This window comes from Orycteropus afer, unplaced genomic scaffold (genome assembly GCF_000298275.1).
Source record: "Orycteropus afer afer isolate SDZICR_OR568_19922 unplaced genomic scaffold, OryAfe1.0 scaffold00219, whole genome shotgun sequence".
NCBI lineage: Eukaryota > Metazoa > Chordata > Mammalia > Tubulidentata > Orycteropodidae > Orycteropus > Orycteropus afer.
In genome coordinates, this window is record NW_006921806.1 from 2,701,461 (window position 1) to 2,708,316 (window position 6,856).

Genomic DNA, 6,856 nt, shown 5'->3' on the forward strand with positions numbered 1-6,856 from the left:
ATGCATGTGAGAGCTGGACAATGAATAAGGAAGACCGAAAAAGAGTTGATGCTTTTGAGTTGTGGTGCTGGTGAAGAATGCTGAAAGTACCACGGACTGCTAAAAGAACTAACAGATCTGTCATGGAGGAAGTGCACCCAAAATGCTCCTTGGAAGTGAGAGTGGACAGACTTTGCCTCACCTACTTTGTTCATGTTGTCAGAAGCAATCATTCCCTGGAGAAGGATATCATGCTTGGTAGGGTGGAGGGTAGATGAAATAGAGGGAAAGGCCTTCAGTGAGATGCTTTTACATGGTGGCTGCGATGATGGGCTCAAGTATAGCAGGGATCATGGAGTTGGCACGGGATCAGGCAGTGTTTCGTTCTGCTGTGCATGGGGTCACTATGAGTTGGAAACAACTCGATGGCACCCAACAACAACAACAACACCCTAGTCCCTTGTTTCTCCTACTTTATCTTGTTTCTTTGTGTGGACTGTGATGGTCTGTTGTCTCTGAGACATTGTGATGTTGGTTTTTTAGATCTCTGTTAACTGTTTGTGAAGAGCAGTTAAGGGGGAGTCAAGCTCTTCCTGGTGGTGATTTGTTGTTGGCCATTTGGTGGAGAAGGATGTAGTGGCTTTCACTCAGTAAGTGAAGCTGCAGGAGATGGGGGTGTGGTTGTGTCAAATGGGCACAGTTGCAGTCTCCCATTCAGTTAGACAAAAACAACAATCAAATACCATAAAAAAATAAAAGCAAGCAGACAAAAAACACACCAAATAAACACACAGGAATAATTACCAAAAATAGAAAAATAAAGAAAAAAACTCACAATATCTTGAGAGGGGGCAAAAGAGAAAAGAGGTAGAATAGGAGAATCATAAAGAAAAAAAAAATGGGAAAAATGCAAAAAGGTAAACAAGGAATGGGGTTAATTATGAGAGTGAAAAACATGGGAACTAGAAACAGGGAAGAGAGAAAAAGCTGAAAACTAGAACCTGGGAAGGGAAGAATAAAGAATAACAATAAAAAGGATGAAAAAAAATTTTAAACAGACAAAATCAAACAAAACTAAAAAAAAAAGGGAAAAAATCTGGGCAGGAGGGAGCAGGGCACCTAGGCTCCCTTGGATCATGCAGCCTGTGATGGAATTCCTGCCAGCCCAGCAGGTGGATGGGAGTGAGGGATAGCTGCACCTCTGTTCACTAAGAGGATCTGGGGTATAAGAGTAATAAGGGAGATATTGCATCTTTCCAGTTGTTTGTGTCCAGAATATCCTTATGGGCCCCAGCAAGTGGAGCCTATTCTTAGGTCCCTGGAATCTGATAGAAAGCTATTGCTTTAAATATCCCAAAAGGTCGAACTGCTTGTAATCATTCAAAATAGCTGCACCCTCCAAACAGCCAAAAGTCTACGGCTCAGCTTGCCTCTCTCTTTGCTGCTTCCCCTTTTATTCACCAGCCACCAGTACAGTCCTCTATGCAGCCCCTGGCTAGCAGGGCTGATTTTTAGGTTAATTCTTTGGTCCCAACACCACTTGGCAATATCTGAGCTGTCTGTGCCATCAGGATCGCTGACAAATGGCAACTCCGTATGTCTCCTTTTTTGGTGTTTTCATGCAGGTTCTTTACTAGTTGGAGTTTAGTCCACTTCTGTATCCTTCCTTTCAAAGCTCAGGTTTCCAGGATTATCTTCTGTATCTGTGTTAATTGGTTCCCCCTTTTTTCTTTGTTGAAGAGGGTCTGTGTAGTTTGTCTGCCTATTCTGCCATCTTACCAGAACCCTAACTTACACATCTTGTTGCTTTCTTTTTTTCTTTTGGAATAGTAGAATTTATTAAGTCCAAGTTATTTTTCTTTATTCAGTGCTTTTGAAGAAGGTCTCAAATAGATTATTCCTTATGATCAAGTTGGAATTGAAATGTGTCTTGTTAGAGATTGAAGTATTCCTTCATAGTCAGTTGAAAGGAGAAAGATTTACCCTGAGTTTGTGTGTCCATTTTAGGATCAGCATACAGTGAGGAATGCCACAGGAGCTGGAGCTACAGACTGGTGGAAGGGAGCTGTAACACAGTGCCAGCTAGGGCTTCTAGTCCAGGAAAAAATTCTGAGGTTTCCACGATTGCTGATGTGACCCTAATCCACCACCTCTTGGCACAGACAAGAGAGTCTGGGAAGCATGTATACTCCTAGGCTGCTCCAGGTCTGCCCTCCCCTCACCCCCCGACACTGGTCCTGGGCACTGTTCATTCATAGGAGGAGAGCTACAAATAGCTCTCAGACAGTCTTGCCTGGCTTATCACTTATAGAAGTGTTATGAAGTTTCTAGCTGGCAGCACACCCTCTTCCCTAGTTTCCAGCCGGAATATATTTCTTAAGGGGGTGAAGGAATTTCTATGCTAAATATATTTTTAAAGGGATCCTGGATGAGAGAGTTCTAAGTTGCTTCAAATTTTGCCTGAAATTATTTCCCCAAACTTTATTGTAAATTTGTAAAATTACATTGCACTTATCTTTGCATAACTTTGCATATTCTCATTGAGTATGTGGTAGGTGCCCAAGAAGATTATGCCTATATACAGGTTATAATACAGGTAGAGAGTCTTTTGGTATTGTCTAATCCAACACAGTCTGAGAGTGGCTGAGTAAGTGCTAAAAGTGATACAAAGAAAGATGTGCCTGGGAACAATGACTGCACTAAAGGACACTTGGAGATTTTTATAATGCATTTAATTTTTTCTTCCTTCTTGTTGTAGTTAGGTGCTCTTGAGCCACCTCTGACTCACAGTGACCCTATGTACAACAGAACAATACACTACCTGGTCATGTGCCATCCTTGCAATCCTTGCTATGCTTGAGGCTACTGTCACAGCCACTGTATTAATCCATCTTGTTGAGAGTCTTCCCTTTTTTTGCTGACCCTCCACTTTACCAAGCATGCTATCCTTCTCCAGGGAATGGTTCTTTCTGACAACATGACCTTGTTTTTCACCAGATGAAATCTGACCATTCTAGCTTCTAAGGAGCATTCTGTGCTTCCTCCAAGACAGATTTGTTGGTTCTTCTGGCAGTCCATGGTGTTTTCAGTATTTTTATTTATTTATTTTTTACCAACATCACAATTCAAATGCATCAATTCTTCTTTGATCTTCCTCATTCATTGTCCAGCTTTCACATGCACATGAAGCTATTGAAATACCATGGCATGGGTCAGGTGCACCTTAGTCTTCAAAGTGACATCTTTGCTCTTTGAAACTTCAAAGACATCTTTTCCAGCAGATTTTCCCAGTGCAATATGTTGTCTGATTTCTTGATTGCTACTTCCAAGGGCATTGATTGTGGATCCAAAGAAAATCAAATCACTGAAAACTTCCATCTTTTTTCCATTTATCATGATGTTGCTTATTGGTCCAGTTCTAAGTATTTTTGTTTTCTTTATGTTGAGGTATAATCCATACTGAAGGCTGTAGTCTTTGATCTTCATCAATAAATGCTTCAAGTCCTGTTCACTTTCAGCAAACAAGGTTGTGTCATCTGCATATCACAGGTTGTTAATAAGTCTTCCTCCAATCCTAATGTCACATTCTTCTTCATGTAGTCCAGCTTCTCATATTATTTGCTCAGCATACACATTGAATAAGTATGGTGAAAGGCTACAACCCTGACTCACACTTTTCCTGATTTAAAACCATTCAATATCCCCCTGCCTCTTGGTCTATGTACAGTTTCCTCATGAGCATAATTAAGTGTTCTGGCATTCCCATTCTTTGCAATGTTATCCATAATTTGTTATTACCCACATAGTCAAATGCCTTTGCATAGTCAATAAAACAAAGGTAAACATCTTTCTGGTATTCTCTGCTTTCAGCCAAGATTCATCTGACATCAGCAATGTTATCTCTTGTTTCAAACTCTCTTCTGAATGAGGCTTGAATTTCTGGTAGCTCCCTGTTGATGTAATGTTATAACCGATTTCAAATGATCTGCAGCAAAATTCTCCTAGTGTGTGATATTAATTAATTGCTCTATAATATCTACATTCTATTGGATCACTCTTCTTTGGAATGGGCACAAATATGGATCTCTTCTAGACTTTTGGCCGGGTAGCTGTCTTCCAAATTTCCTGGCATAGATAAGTAAGTGCCTCCAGCATGGCATCTGTTTGTTGAAACATCTCTATGGATATTTCATCAATTCCCGGACCTTGTTTTTCACTAACTCCTTTGGTGCAGCTTGGACTGAAACTTTTTTCTTCCTTTGAGTAGGGCTAAAATAGTATAAATATTACATTATTTTGCCAAGAGACCAAAGCAACAGACATTCTTACACTGTAAAAACTGCAGAGTGGAGAAAATTTTCTAATAGATCTGTGATAGCACTTAAACCCGACATTGCATTTATTGCCCAGACATCTGTTTGCTGCACTAGATAAGAAGTTCATTGAGCTCTTGAGAACAAGAACCTTGTCTTCTTCATCCTTGTATTTTCAACCCCCTCCAGTGCTGAACAGTGCTTTGTTTATACTAGGTGTGAACAACAAGTATTTGTTGAATTAATGAGTAAAAAGGGAAATTTGATTGATATGATAGTATGTGTTAGAAAAAGTCTCTGTATTGTTAGAGTACACATTTGGAATTCAAAATGGGGTAGAAATGTGAACTTCCTTGTTTAGACCAAAAATAGAACAAGTCAGCAAAAACAATTAGTGAAGCAGCTAACTAACCCCTGGAGCTTGCAGCTTATATAAGCAGCAGTCTTATCTCTATGGGGACCAGGTATTGTGTGAAGGATGGATTGGAGGGATCACAGGAATGAGGGTTTTTCCTCCTGGATTCGCCACTAACTCACTATATAGCTATCTCTTTGCTTCTTGGTTTCCTTGTTTTACAATGAGACAGTTGGAATAAAGGAACAATATTCTTACAGAAACCAAAATTCTGTGATTTCTAGAGGCAAGGAATCCTCAGCTTAAGGGTACAGCTAGTTCCACTGTCAAAAACTCTGGTTGTTAGAGAGATGGCAAATGCTGTAACATTTTCTGTTTGTATTTAAATCATGAGCAAGTTTGGAAGATATGGAGAGCAGAGGTGTTTTTTTTTTTTTTTTTTTTCCCCTCCTCTTTAGAGAGGTCTGGGGAAAAGCTTTTCTTCTGTGGGAGCTGGAAAAGAATGGTGGTGAGCCTTTCTTCTTGGTGTCCTAAATTTGTCCTGTCACCTCTGTGGTGGGATGGTTGGGTGGAGTGTGATGGGGGAGAAAGAGTTAAGTGAGAGTCAACTTGGATTTCTGGAGTGTAAGTCTTTCTGATTTTCCAGCCCTAGGTGTCTGCTGGAAAAATGTAGCTGGGAGCCAGGTGACACAGCTGTGTGTTTGTTTTTGATGTTACCAGAGAAACAAGAGGGAAAAATAAAAAAAAAAAAAGAAGTTTCCACAAAATTCAAACTGACTTCAAAAGTGTCTGTGTGCATGGAGAAAAGGAGAAACATTTAGCTCTTGCTCAAATAACGGTGCACTCTTTCTTGGCTTGGCAGCCCCGACTCCACCCACACCCATGCACACACACATACACTCATACACAAGAATCGGAAGAGCCTGTTGGTTTTTCCATGTGGGAATAGGCTGCCCCTCTGTCTCAGTGCCAGTAGTGGTGCCACCACATGAAGTAACTACTCAGCCAGGGTCAGGGAGAAACACACTGCACTTACTGTTAGCATTAGATTACTGAACAGATTAAATAAAACCACCCACCACAGAGAGACACTGGTCTGTATTACTAAGTGGTTATAAATAGCAGGGGAGGGGTTGTTATTAGCACATTAATATAAAGAATAAGGAGACCAGAAAGGAAGAAGCTGTGACCTTAAAGAAAATGCAGATAGCCAAGTGCAACAAGCCAGGGGGCTCTAATTCATCTGACATCTGGCTCTTTTGCAAATCCAGGTATTTCCAGAGTAGACAAGGTGCCAGGTGCTGCCAATGTGTTCTCTGTGGACACAAACAGGGGTGTGGCTGATCTCCTTTTAAACCCAGTCCCAGAAAAAAGAGCATGCAGGGGACCAGGTAAGCTTGCCAGTGGGTGGGTCTTGACCCTATAGCCAACTGGTTACCCTGGGCAGTAATTCTGGTTCTCTGTCCCTAAAGTGGCTGGCTGCCACCTCTGGACCTCAGTATGTACATTTCCATCACTCCTACACAGCTCTGAGCACCATTGCTAATGTCTTCCAAAGTCATGTTCCTCAGAATGACTTAAGACACAGAGCCTGGTCTCAAGGTTCTTACCTCATACAACATCATTGGCTGGCCATTTTCCCTTAGAGGAATAGGAGAACTAGCTGGCCTGACCCACATTTTCTGTGCTAAGGAAGAAGAGGTAGTAGACTGCCTCACCAGATACTGGTCCTAGAAAGTAGTGGGACCCTCAACCTCCATTGCCCTTTCCCCAAGTAGGGAGTGAGACAAAGACTCTAGATTTTACTGTACCCATCCAGTATGGGCTTCCTATCTGAGATTCCATGACTTCCAACAAGAGCAGAAATTCCTTCCTCAAAGACTGTAGTCTAGGTAGAGACAGAGTTTGGGGTGACATGACTTTTGGCAGTGGTGGGACTTCCTCCTCCTGGGGGGGAATTGGGCTACTGACCTCCAGAGGTGAGAATTTTCTGGCACCACCTCATGATGAGAGGTCCTGGTCTGCTTGTCCTTGACCATATTTGGGATTGGAGGACTCTTGAGGGGTATCTTCATTATCTAGTGTTGCTATAACAGAAATACCATAAAAGAGGGGCTTTACAAACAGGAATCTAATTTTTCTCACAGTTTAAGAGGCTAGAAATTTGAATTGAGGCTCTAGGGGAAGGCTTGCTCTCTCTGTTGGCTCT